Source organism: Heterodontus francisci, chromosome 2, assembly GCF_036365525.1.
Source record: "Heterodontus francisci isolate sHetFra1 chromosome 2, sHetFra1.hap1, whole genome shotgun sequence".
Classification (NCBI taxonomy): Eukaryota; Metazoa; Chordata; class Chondrichthyes; order Heterodontiformes; family Heterodontidae; genus Heterodontus; species Heterodontus francisci.
In genome coordinates this window covers 84,814,806-84,828,165 of record NC_090372.1, presented here as the reverse complement: position 1 = coordinate 84,828,165, position 13,360 = coordinate 84,814,806, and positions in this window count along the sequence as shown.

Here is a 13,360-nt window from a genome sequence, read left to right as displayed (position 1 = left end):
GAGGAGGTGGCTCCACAAATATCCTTATCCTCAGTGATGGGGGAGCCCAGCATATCAGTGCGAAAGATAAGGCTGAAGCATTTGCAACAATCTTCAGCCAGAAGTGCCGAGTTGATGATCCATCTCGGCCTCCTCCTGAAGTCCCCAGCATCACAGATGCCAGACATCAGACTATTCGATTCACTCCGCGTGATATCAAGAAACGACTGAAGGCACTGGATACTGCAAAAGCTATGGGCCCTGACAATATTCCGGCAATAGTACTGAAGACCTGTGCTCCAGAACTTGCCGCGCCCCTAGCCAAGCTGTTCCAGTGCAGCTACAACACTGGCATCTACCCTGCAATGTGGAAAATTGCCCAGGTATGTCCTGTACACAAAAAGCAGGACAAGTCCAACCCGGCCAATTACCGCCCCATCAGCCTACTCTCAATCATTAGTAAAGTCATGGAAGGTGTCATCAACAGTGCTATCAAGCGGCACTCGCTTAGCAATAACCTGCTCAGTGACGCTCAGTTTGGGTTCCGCCAGGGCCACTCAGCTCCTGACCTCATTACAGCCTTGGTTCAAACATGGTCAAAAGAGCTGAACTCAAGAGGTGAGGTGAGAGTGACTGCCCTTGACATCAAGGCAGCATTTGACCGAGTATGGCATCAAAGAGCCCTAGAAAAACTGAGGTCAATGGGAATCGGGGAAAACCCTCCGCTGGCTGGAGTCATACCTAGCGCAAAGGAAGATGGTTGTGGTTGTTGGAGGTAAATCATCTGAGCTCCAGGACATCACTGCAGGAGTTCCTCAGGGTAGTGTCCTGGGCCCAACCATCTTCAGCTGCTTCATCAATGACCTTCCTTCAATCATAAGGTCAGAAGTGGGGATGTTCGCTGATGATTGCACAATATTTAGCACCATTCGTGACTCCTCAGATACTGAAGCAGCCCATGTAGAAATGCAGCAAGACCTGGACAATATCCAGGCTTGGGCTGATAAGTGGCAAGTAACATTCGCGCCACACAAGTGCCAGGCAATGACCATCTCCAACAAGCGAGAATCTAAACATCTCCGCTTGACATTCAATGGCATTACCTTCGCTGAATCCCCCACTATCAACATCCTAGGGGCTACCATTGACCAGAAACTGAACTGGAGTAGCCATATAAATACCGTGGCTGCAAGAGCAGGTCAGAGGCTAGGAATCCTGAGGCGAGTAACTCACCTCCTGACTCCCCAAAGCCTGTCCACCATCTACAAGGCACAAGTCAGGAGTGTGATGGAATACTCTCCACTTGCCTGGATGGGTGCAGCTCCAACAACACTCAAGGAGCTCGACACCATCCAGGCCAAAGCAACCCGCTTGATTGGCACCCCATCTACAAACATTCACTCCCTCCACCTCCGACGCACAGTGGCAGCAGTGTGTACCATCTACAAGATGCACTGCAGCAATGCACCAAGTGTCCTTAGATCGCACCTTCCAAACCCGCGACCTCTACCAACCAGAAGGACAAGGGCAGCAAATACATAGGAACACCATCACCTTCAAGTTCCCCTCCAAGTCACATACCATCCTTACTTGGAACTATATCGCCGTTCCTTCACTGTCGCTGGATCAAAATCCTGGAACTCCCTAACAGCACTGTGGGTGTACCTACCCCAAATGGATTGCAGCGGTTCAAGAAGGCAGCTCACCACCACCTTCTCAAGGGCAATTAGGGATGGGCAATAAATGCTGGCCTGGCCAGCGTCGCCCACATCCCATGAATGAATTTTAAAAAAAGACTTGACTATTCCAATGTTCTCCTGGCTGGCCTCCCATCTACCATCCTCCATAAACTTAAGCTCATCCAAAACACGTCTGCCCATTTCTTATCTCACACCAAGTCTCATTCATTGTCACCATTGTGCTCACTGACAGACATTGGCTCCCAGTCTGACAACACTTGGATTTTAAAATTCTCGTCCTTGTTTTCAAATCCCTCCATGGTACCCCCATTCCCTATTTCTGTAATCTTCTCCAGCCCTACAAACTTTTGAGATCTCTGCAGTCCTTCAATTCTGGGTTCTTGCTTGTCCCTGATTTATATCACTCCACTGTTGGCAAACCTGCCTTCAGCTGCCTGGACCCTAGGCTCTGGAATTCCCTCCCTAAACCTCTCTGCCCTGCTACCTCTCTCTCCTACTTCTTTGACCAAGCTTTTGGTCACCTGTCCTCATATCTCCTTTTGTGGCTTGGTATCCAATTTTATTTAATCCAAAGCGTCAAAGGTGCTGTCTAAATACAAGTTATTGATGTTATTGTTGAGCTGTGATAATGCAGCATATAAATCCAACAGTTCGGAATCCTTCAAAATAATTCAGTAAGAGCCTGATAATGTGGGGGCAGGTCTCTCCTTCCTATCGAGGCTTAGTTGCTTAACAGGATATGTGTTAATGGAACATTTCATTATGGAGAAGGAGTGAGTAAGTTAGTGTTTAAACATATACTGTGCCAATAATTTTGTGCTCCTGCCAGCCAATGTACGGCAGCATTGGCAGAGTACATTCCACTATATGGCATGAAGATCAAAAGGACCAATAGAAATGAAATAAAATAGAGTCAAGGGAATATACACCATCACTCTGTTTAAAAGGCAGTCTTGATATTTGGAACTGCAGTGTGTTAACATTGGTTCAAAGAATCTTGCTTGAATGCTGCTCAGATTGCATCACAGTCTGCAGCTGTAATATTTCTACATGAAATGAGTTGGAACAATTTCAACCTAGTTTCTAGTGGGTGCAGGCGTACAGCAAATTGCAGTAAATTGTCATTCCTAATCAGAAAGGTTAATGTGGGAAGTGGAAAAATTCATGCTAGTGCAGTGGGGGTGCACATTGTTAGGGAATAAAGGGAGCTTCAGTCTACAGGTTAAATTTTAAGATCTAATGCTTTTGGTGTATAATCCTGCACAAAATGAGCGATTATCATGAATTTGGGCACGATCAGATTTGTGGCCTGCATAATTTTTGTGTCTGTTAAAATTAAAGCAAAGAAAATTGTGTCTGCTGAACTCTGAGCCTCAATTCCAACGTGAGACAATCCATCAGGGGCACGACAATCAAAACATTTTTCATTCTCTCTGGCTACAGCTAAGGTGGGATTGCTAAATGCTAACACTGGATGCAAAACATAGAAATTGCTTCACTCTCCGGTATTGATATCATTCTAAAGTTATTTTGGAATAAATTTAAAATAGGCCTAATAGTTTGACCCACTTTCTCTTTTCTTACAGTGACTCAGTAGCGTTGGCCTTTATTTACATTATGCATCCTCTATCCATTCAAGTCTTGAACATTGCTCTCATCTTTGGGAATAAGCTGTTATTTGCATTCACATAAGTTAGTATGTAAGCCTACACAAACTGTTTAAATGATTAGATAGTGCTATTAGAAATGGGTCTATTGCCAAGAGTCTGTTTTAATCCTGCTCTAAGAATGGCTCGTTCAAATTTTGTGAACACTGAGATTGAAACAAAATGCAAGAATTAAGAAAATTAATAGCAGTTGTTCTTCTGAGGTTGGGGTTAAGCCACAATGTTGGGGAACAACAGAATGAACATTGTTTTGTATCTGACCATGTTACACTGACCGTTTGGCTCCAGGTAATAACTTTACTGCCATTTACTTCATCTGTTACTGTTTTGCATATCTTAAAAAGACTTTGACGGGTTAAGCATCATATAATAAAAGAAATTTACAGCACAGGAGGCCGCCATTCAACCCATCGTGTGTGCTGGCTGAAAAAGAGCTATCCCTCCTAAACCACCTTGTAGGTTACAGCACTTTAAGTGCATACTCAAGTACTTTTTAAATATGAGGGTTTCTGTCTCCACCTCCCTTTCAGACAGTGAGCGCCAGACTCCCACCACCCTCTGGGTGAAAACATTTCTCCTCAACTCCTCTCTAAACCTTCTACCAATTAATTTAAATTTATGCCTGGTTATTGATCTCTCTGCTAACAGAAATAGGTCCTTCCTATCCACTCTATCTAGGTCCTCATAATTTTAAACAACTCAATTAAATCTCCCCTCAGCCTCCTCTGTTCCAAAGAAAACAATCACAGCCTATCCAATCTTTCCTTAATTCCCCTTGCCTGGAAACATGCTTGTAAATCTCTACTGTACCCTCTCTCACATCCTTCCTGTTATGTGGTGATCAGAACTGTATGCAGTTCTCTAGCTGTGACATATAACCACCCTGCTTTTATATTCTTATGCCTCAGCTAAGAAAGGAAAGTATCCTGCATCACTTATCTACCTGTCCTGCTACCTTCTGGGAAATGTGGCCATGTGCTCCAAGGTTCATCTGCTCCTGTACACTTCTCAGTATCCTACCTTTTATTGTGTATTCCCCTTCCTTGTTTGCCCTCCCAAAATGCAAATGCATCATAAACATCTAAAGAAGTTACCATTATTTGCCAACATCCATAGCACACAAACAAGGTTGAAGGGACCAAAAGAGAAAAGAACATAGGAAATGGGAGCCTAGAGTCTGCTCCTCTATTCAATTAGATCATGGCTGATCTTCTACCCAACGCCATTTTCCTACACTATCCTCATATCCCTTGATAGCTTCAATATCTAGAAATCTATCGATCTCTGTCTTGAACATGCTGAATGACTGCCTCCACAGCCCTTTGGGGTAGAGAATTCCATAGATTCACCACCCTATGTGTGAAGAAATTCCTGCTCATCTCAGTCCTAAATGACCTACCTCTTATTCTGAGACTGTGTCCCCTAGTTCTAGAACCGCCCGCCACCCCCAGCCAGGGAAAACATCCTTCCTGCATCTACCCTGTCAAGCCCTGTAAGAATTTTGTATGCTTCAATGAGATCACTATTCATTCTTCTAAACTCTAGGGAATATAGGCCCAGTGTCCTCAATCTCTCCTCATAGGACAATCCCACATCCCAGCAATCAGTCTGGTAAACCTTCATTGCACTTCCTCTATGGCAAGTATATCCTTCCTTAAGTAAGGAGACCAAAACTGTACACAATACTCTAGGTGCAATCTCACCAAGGCTTTATACAATTGCAGCAAGACTTCTTTACTCCTGTACTCAAATCCTCTTGCAATAAAGGCAGACATACCATTTGTCTTCCTAATTGCTTGTTGCACCTGCATGTTAGCTTTCAGTGACATATTAACAAGGTCCCTTTGGACAGTAACACTTCCTAATCTCTCATCATTTAAGAAATACTCTGCATTTCTGGTTTTCCTATCAAAGTGGATAACTTCATCTTTTTCCACATTATATTCCATCTGCCGTGTTCTTGCCCACTCATTTAACCTGTCAAAATCCCCTTGAATCCTCTTTACATCCCCCTCACAACTCGTTTCCACCTAGTTTTGTGTCAACAGCAGACTTGGGAATATTACATTTGGTCCCCATGTACAAATCATTGTGATATATTGTATATATTGTGAATAGCTGGGGCCCAAGCACTGATCCTTGTGGTACCCCACTAGTCACAGCCTGCCAAGCTGAGAATGACTCGTTTATTCCTACTCTGTTTTCTGTCCATTAACCAATTCTCAATCCATGTCAGTATATTACCCCCAAACTCATGTATTCTAATTTTGCTTATTAACCTGTGTGAGACCTTATCGAAAGCCTTCTGAAAATCCAAATACACCACATCCACTGGTTCCCCTTTATCTATTCTGCTAGTTACATCCTCAAAAAACTCCTAACCGGTTTGTCAAACATGATTTCTCTTTCATAAATCCATGTTGATTCTGCCCAATCCTACCATTACTTTCTAAGTGTCCAGTTGTAACATCCTTTGTAATAGATTCTAGTATTTTCCCTGCTACTGATGTTGGCTAATAAGTCTGTAGTTCCCTGTTTTCTCTCTCCCTCCTTTATTAAATAGTGGGGTTACATTTGCTACCTTCCAATCTTCAGGAACCATTACAGAATCTATAGAATTTTGGAAGATGACCACTAATGTATCCAATATCTCTACAGCCACTTCTTTCAACACTCTAGGATGTAGATCATCAGGTCCAGGGGATTTATCAACTTTCATCTCCATTAATTTCTCCAGTATTTTTTACTAATACTAATGTCTTTCAGTTCCTCATTCTCTCAAGTCCCTTGATTCTTTAGTATTTCTTGGAGGATTTTGTATCTTCCTCCAAGACAGACACAAAGTATTTTAGTTTCTCTGCCATTTCCTTATTCCCCATTATAAATTCCCCTGTCTCTGCCTATAATGGTCCTACATTTGTCTTTGACCTATCTTTTGATTTTTACATAGCTATAGAAGTTTTTAACAGTTCTGTTTTTATGTTTCTCACTAGTTTACTTTCATATTCTATTATCTCTTTATTAGTTTCTTGGTCCTCCTTTGCTGAATTCTAAAATGCTCCCAATCCACAGGCTGACTACTTTTTTTGGGCAATTCTATAAGCCTCTTCCTTTGATCTAATGCAATTTTTAACTTCTCGTGTTGGCCATGGTTGGGTCACCTTTCCTGTTGGATTTTTGTGCCTCAAAGGAATGTTCATTTGTTGTAAATGATGTATTAATTCTTTAAATGCCATTGTCTATCTACCATCATACCTTTTAATGTAGTTTCCCAATCTCCAAAGCCAACTTGCCCCTCATATCTTTGTAGTCTCCTTTGTTTCGATTTAAGACCCTAGTTTTGGATTGAACTACATCACTTTCAAACTTAATGTAAAAGTCTATCACATTATGGTCACTCTTCCCTAGAGGCTCCTTTACAATGAGATTGTCAATTATCCCTTTCTCATTGCACAATACCAGATCTAAAATAGCCCATTCTCTAGTTGGTTCCTCAACATACTGTTCTAGAAAACCATCTCATATACATTCTAGGAATTTGACCTCTGCAGCATTAGGTTTACCCAGTCCATATGTAGATTGAAGTCCCCCATGATTGCAGTACCCTACATCACCACTATTGTTTGGTGGCCTATAAGCAACTGCTACCAATGTTTGCTTCTCCTTGCTGTTTCTTTGCTCTACCCAAACTGATTCTACACCTTGATCCTTCAATCTAAGATCCTCTCTCACTAAAGTACTGATCTCATCTTTTATGAACAGTGCTATCACATCTCCTTTCACAACATCTAGCTTTATCTGCTGACGCACTCTTAGGTTTATACGCCCTGTCTCTTTCTGCCACTCAGATTATCAATTCCCTTATTGCTACCTTGCTGTCTTGCCTTCTGTTCTCTCTTTAAATTATCACATCTTCCCTCACTTGATCCCTTACCCCCACTATTTAGTTTAAAGCCCTTTCTACTGCCCTAGTTACACGACTCGCCAGAACACTAGTCCCAGCATGGTTCAAGTGAACGCCGTCCCAACGGTACAGCTCCCACTTTCCCCACTAATGGTGCCAGTGCCCCATGAATTGAAACCCATTTCTCCCACACCAATCTTTGAGCTACGCATTTAACTCTGTAACCTTATTTACCCTACTCCAATTTGCTTGTGGCTCAGTGACCCCTAGTTCAAGATTCTCCCACAAGGGGAAACATCCTTTCCACATCCACCCTGTCAAGACCCCTCAGGATCTTATATGTTTCAATCAAGTCACCTCTTACTCTTTTGAACTCCAGCGGATACAAGCCTAGCCTGTCCAACCTTTCCTCATAAGGCAACCTGCCCATTCCAGGTATTAGTCTAGTAAACCTTCTCTGAACTGCTTCCAATGCATTTACATCCTTCCTTAAATAAGGAGACCAATACTGTACACTGTACTCCAGATGTGGTCACTAATGACCTGTATAACTGAAGCATAACCTCCCCACTTTTGTATTTAATTCCCCTCGCAATAAATTATAACATTCTATTAACTTTCCTAATTTCTTGTTGAACCTGCATACTTACCTTTAGCGATTCATACACTAGGATGCCCAGATCCCTCTGCATCTCAGAGATCTGCAATCTCTCACCATTTAGATAATATGCTTCTTTTTTATTCTTCCTGCCAAAATAGACAATTTCACATTTTCCCACATTATACTCCATTTGCCAGATCTTTGTCCACTCACTTAACCTATCCATATCCCTTTGTAGCCTCCTTGTGTCCTCTTCACAACTTACTTTCCTACCTATCTTTGTGTCATCAGCAAATGTGATTTCCCTTTCACAAAACCATGTTGACTCTGCCTAATGACCTTGGATTTTTTGAAGTGCCCTGCAATAATGTCTTTAATAATAGCTTTTAACATTTTCCCTAAGACAGATGTTAAGCTGACTGGCCTGTAGTTTCCTGCTGACTGTCTCCCTCCCTTTTTGAATAAAGGAGTTACATTCGCTATTTTCCAATCTAACGGAACCTTCTCCGAACCTAGGAAATTTGGAAAATTAAAACTAATGCATCAATTATCTCACTAGCCACTACTTTTAGGACGCTAGGATGAAGCCCATTAGGACCCGGGGACTTGTCAGCCTGCAGCTCCAACAATTTGTTCAGTACTACTTCGCTGGTGATTGTAATTTTCTTGAGTTCCTCCTTCCCTTCCATTTCCTGATTTACAGCTATTTTTGTGATGTTACTTGCATCCTCTGTAGTGAAGACTGATGCAAAATACCTGTTCAATTCATCTGCCATCTCCTTATTTTCCCTTATTAATTTATCACTTTCTGTGGGACCAATGCTCACTTTGTTAACTCTTCTTTTTTAATTATCTATAGAAATTCTTACTATCTATTTTTATATTTCTAGCTAGCTTTCTCTCATACTCTAATTTTTCCCTCCTTATCAATGTTTTAGTCATTCTTTGCTGTTTTTTATATTCTGTCCAATCGTCTGGCCTGCCACCCGTTATGGCACAATTGTATGCTTTTTCTTTAAGTTTGATACTACCTTTAACTTTTTTAGTTAAGCACGGATAGTGGATCCTCTCCTTGGAATTTTTCTTTCTCATCAGAATCTATTCTGTGTATTCTGAAATATCCCCTTAAATGTCTGGCACTGCATCTCTATTGACCTATCCCTTAACCTAATTTGCCAGCTCACTTTAGCTAGCTCTGCTTTCATGCCCTCTTAATTTCCCTTATTTAAGTTTGATACTAGTCTTGGACCCATTCTTCTCTCCTCAAACTGAATATAAAATTCAATCATATTATGATCGCTGCTACCTAGGGGCACCTTCGCTATGAGGTCATCAATTAATCCTATCTTGTTGCGCAATACCAGGCCTAATGTAGCCTGCTCTCTGGTTGGCTCCAGAACATGCTGTTCTAAGAAACTGTCCTGAAAACATTCTATGAACTCTATGACTCTAATTAGTGATGACTAATTCTGAGCTTAAGTATTAAAATGGGGTGATTGCGTGAGGAAGGAGAGAGGTAAGGAGTTCCACAGTTTTAAACACCTGGAAAAGGATGAATTACAGCAGGAGGGAAGTCTTGATTTTAAAACAATAGGCACATTGGGAGGAAGAAGACCATTGTTATACTGACGTCTTTGTTTCAGGTAATAGCTTCACTGTCATTCAATTCATTTATTGCTTTGGATATCTTAACATGCAATGGACAAGATATTTGGTGCCAAATTGAGCATGGTCAAGCTAATCAGTACAATTTAGGTAAAGAAAACATCAGAAAGAAACAAGAATGAAGTACAGTTATGGTTGCCAACTCTCCCAGATTATCCAGGGATCTCCTTTGTCTCATCACGGGTGGCCTCCAGATTCTCAGAACTCCTCACACAAAATAGCGAGCAAAGACACTTAATTACAGGGATCCAAACCAGGGGTTAGCAATGTGTCTGTACACAGATACCAGTGTCCATGGTTAAAAAATATTGAGGTCCGTGACTGGTAATTTCAGGGGTGAGAAATTTTCCATTGGCTTCTTCTTTCCAACCAGCTCATCTTTAAAAAAATCACAACTGTCTGTTTCACAGCTGACAGGTACTGAGAGCAGAAACAGTAGTTTCCAAATTCCGGACAGCTTTGGGGTATTCCAACAGGTTCTGATTTTTTTAAAAAGCTTGCCGGAAAACCACAAAGCTGTCCGTAATTCAGAAATTACTGTTCCCGTTCTTAGCAATGGTCAGAGAGTGAGAGGCGGGGAGGAGAGAGAGGAGGGGACAGAGAGAGAAAGAGGCACGGGACAGAGAGAGGAACAGAGAGAGGGGGACCGAGAGAAAGGTGGGGGGGGGGGGGGACAGACAGAGAGAGAGAGGGGGAGGGAGGTTCAGAGAGAGAGAGAGAGAGACAAAGAGGGGAAGAGAGAGGGGACAGAGAGAGAAAGATGGGGTCAGAGAGAGGTAAGAGAGAGGGACAGAGAGAGAACAGGGGGACAGAGAGAGAGGGGGAAAGAGAGAGAGAAGCAAAGACAGAGAGAGAGGGGAGGCAGAGAGAGTGGGAATGACACGGGGGTGACATAGAGATGGAGATGCCACAGAGAGAGCGGGAAAACATGGGGGATGGGACAATACAGAAAGGGGGCAATGATACAGAGAGGGGGGACAAAACAGAGAGGGTGCAACAACACAGGGTGGGATCATAGAGAGGGGGGACACAGAGATGGGGGGAGAGAGAGACAGACAGAGAGAGAAAGAGGAGAAAGAGAGCGATCAAGATCACTCCTGACAGATGGGCATCTCTCCAGAAAACTCCGCAATGCTACAAGTGTGCAGGCAGGCATCAACTACTTGTACAAGCCAAAAAAAAAGCCAAGTATCTCATTAAATCAGTGTCCAACATAGTCATAAGAAAGTAAGTCAATAAATTAGTCTTCTCATTTAAAACATCTTCACAAAAATGCACATTTGTTGTTGTTTTGATTAATAGCAAGATAAATGTTTAATGTCTTTATGTTTCCAAAATTGTTGCACTGCCCTCCTATGTAAAACCAAAATTGTAATGTGCCTCCCCCCGCTCCCCCCCAACCACGTGAAAAGGTTGGACAACCCCTGTTCCAAGTCTTTAACCTTGTGTTTTAAAATAACCTGGCAGCTAGGTTATTTTAAAACACAAAGATAAAGGCTTGTGCTACATAAATTCATTTTAAAATGGCAAAAGTCACTTAAGGAATGTCTAGATTTCTATGTTCTGGCATGTGCAGTGGTGCTGGGGATGCGGCAGCCTAGCTGCTCCGCCCCCTCCATTTAAATGAGCCCCCACGCATAATATTGCGGTGGCTGTGCAGTGGCCCCTCCGTGTAGGAAGGCCGTCGAGTTCAGAGCGCTGCCACGGAGCTTGGTGTGCTGATCAAATTCAGCCCTGTGTTAAAAGTGCACATTTGCTAACAGGTTTGTGGACATAAATTGATTTGTCTGGAGTACAATCTTACAAGTAGTGGCTAAACATTTTGTAACTGAATAATACATGCAGTAACAACCACAGAAAAGTTTTCTGTTAATTATCTTGTCAGAACTGAATCGAATCAACAGTGATAGACTGAGATATAGACATGTGAATTTAAGAGAATTACTTTATTGGAGGAACTGAAGGGCACTCTTTATTTGTAATTGTGTTTATCGAATGTTGTCACTAGCTTTGGTGAAAAAATGACATTTTGTCCATGAGAGATGGTGTTGTTTCTGTATTTTAGAATCCAGGACCTCATTTAACAGCCTGTCAAGATGAATAAACTAGTCTTAGCTACCTACCGTTAATCTCTCTGTCCCTTCCTGTCCCACTCTGCTTTTCTGTTTTACATGACTCTTCTGAAGTACAATCTGCTCCATCCTATAAAATTCTCCTGATTTGGAGATTACTGCCCTTTTGTTGGCTGCCTTGTCTTCAGACACATATTACAAGCAGGTGGAGAAGTTGCACAAACACTGACCATCACGGGTTAAATTGTCTTGTAACAATACAGTGTGAGAAATGGTCCATCTTCCTATTGTTAATTTTTCTACTGCCTCACCTCAATAACCACAATAACAATCCTCTCCTTGGGTTTCATGGTTTATTGGATGGACTTGCACTCCTGACACAGTGTGAATCCAAGAGGTCATCCGATAAGGTCCAGCTACCACTCCGTGACAAGGTGTATCTAGCTCTATTCTGTTAACAAAAGTAATTCGCATTGGCTTGCATACTATTTTGCTTGCTAGCTAGTTAATACAGTTGTGCTGCTCTCCATTGATGTTTATATGCTTAGCTACTTTACTTATAGGGAGAAATGTGTTTTAAATCTGACTGTGTTTTGTTGGGTTTAGATTGGCTACACACATGGTTACGACCAAGGCGGGAGGAATGCACTGTTAATTCAGTCCCACCTCTCCACAGGTCATAACATATTCTTTAAAATTTTCCTACTGTTGAAACAGTCAATCGGATACTCTATTTTCCCCCCCAAAAAAACAGACTAAACCAGGTTTCTTTAATGAACAACAAAATTAACAGTTTATTATATTAAAAAAAGTCTAAACTAGTAAAGTAAAACAATAGCACATAGCTCAAATTTTTAAATATCAGACATTAATTTTTTAAAAGTTCTCTTTTCTACCTTAACTAAATTTTAAAGTCCCTTTTTAAGCTTAGTCCCTTCACACTCACACTCACACACACACATATATATATATATAAAAATATATATTCCTATATCTAAATCGGTTACCCGGAAAAAGTAAAAAAAGGATTTTTATATCAGAGCTCTGTGACAGACAAAAAAACACAAATAGATCACTTGCTCATTTCTTGAAATAAACAGCCTATGAGCTATATTGTTCCAAACTGGTATTCAGTCCAACCTTCTGAACACGTAGTAAAGACTTTTAAAAACAGTTCTTTTACAGATGGTGTTGAAAAGCAATTTAGCAGGCCTTCTTGAAATGCAGGAACAAGACGAAATGACACACTGAAATTCACCGAGTCTTTTAGGGAATTGAAGAAATCGAGTTGGGTTATAATCTTCTGTTCTTCTTTGGAATTCTTTCTTTTTTCTGTCCTTCTTTGGCACTTTAGCAGCCTTTTCTCCTTCCAGACTTCTACGCACATTCTGACTAACAAACAGCCTGGCAGTTTTCCAGCCAGATGTTCTGTGCCTGCCACTAGGCTGGTCCAATCAAAGGAGAATTTGTCAGTTTTCTGGCCCTGTTGCCATGGCCTCCGCTCATAGCCTAGCCCGAACCAGATGACAAACAGTAACACTGTTGGAAATCCAGCCCGCACTGTCCCTTTGTTTAAAAAGCATTTATCCAGCTTAACTATAAATTCCTTTTAAAAAAAAATATTAACAGAACAGTTAATTTCATAACAACATTTATATACAGATTAATTGCCCTATGTCCGTGGCTGAGTCAATAATTTTGTCAAATGTTGTGGTGCAGCATGTCGGTGCCTAATCCTGATCCAAACTTTATAAAGTAAATGCACCAACATC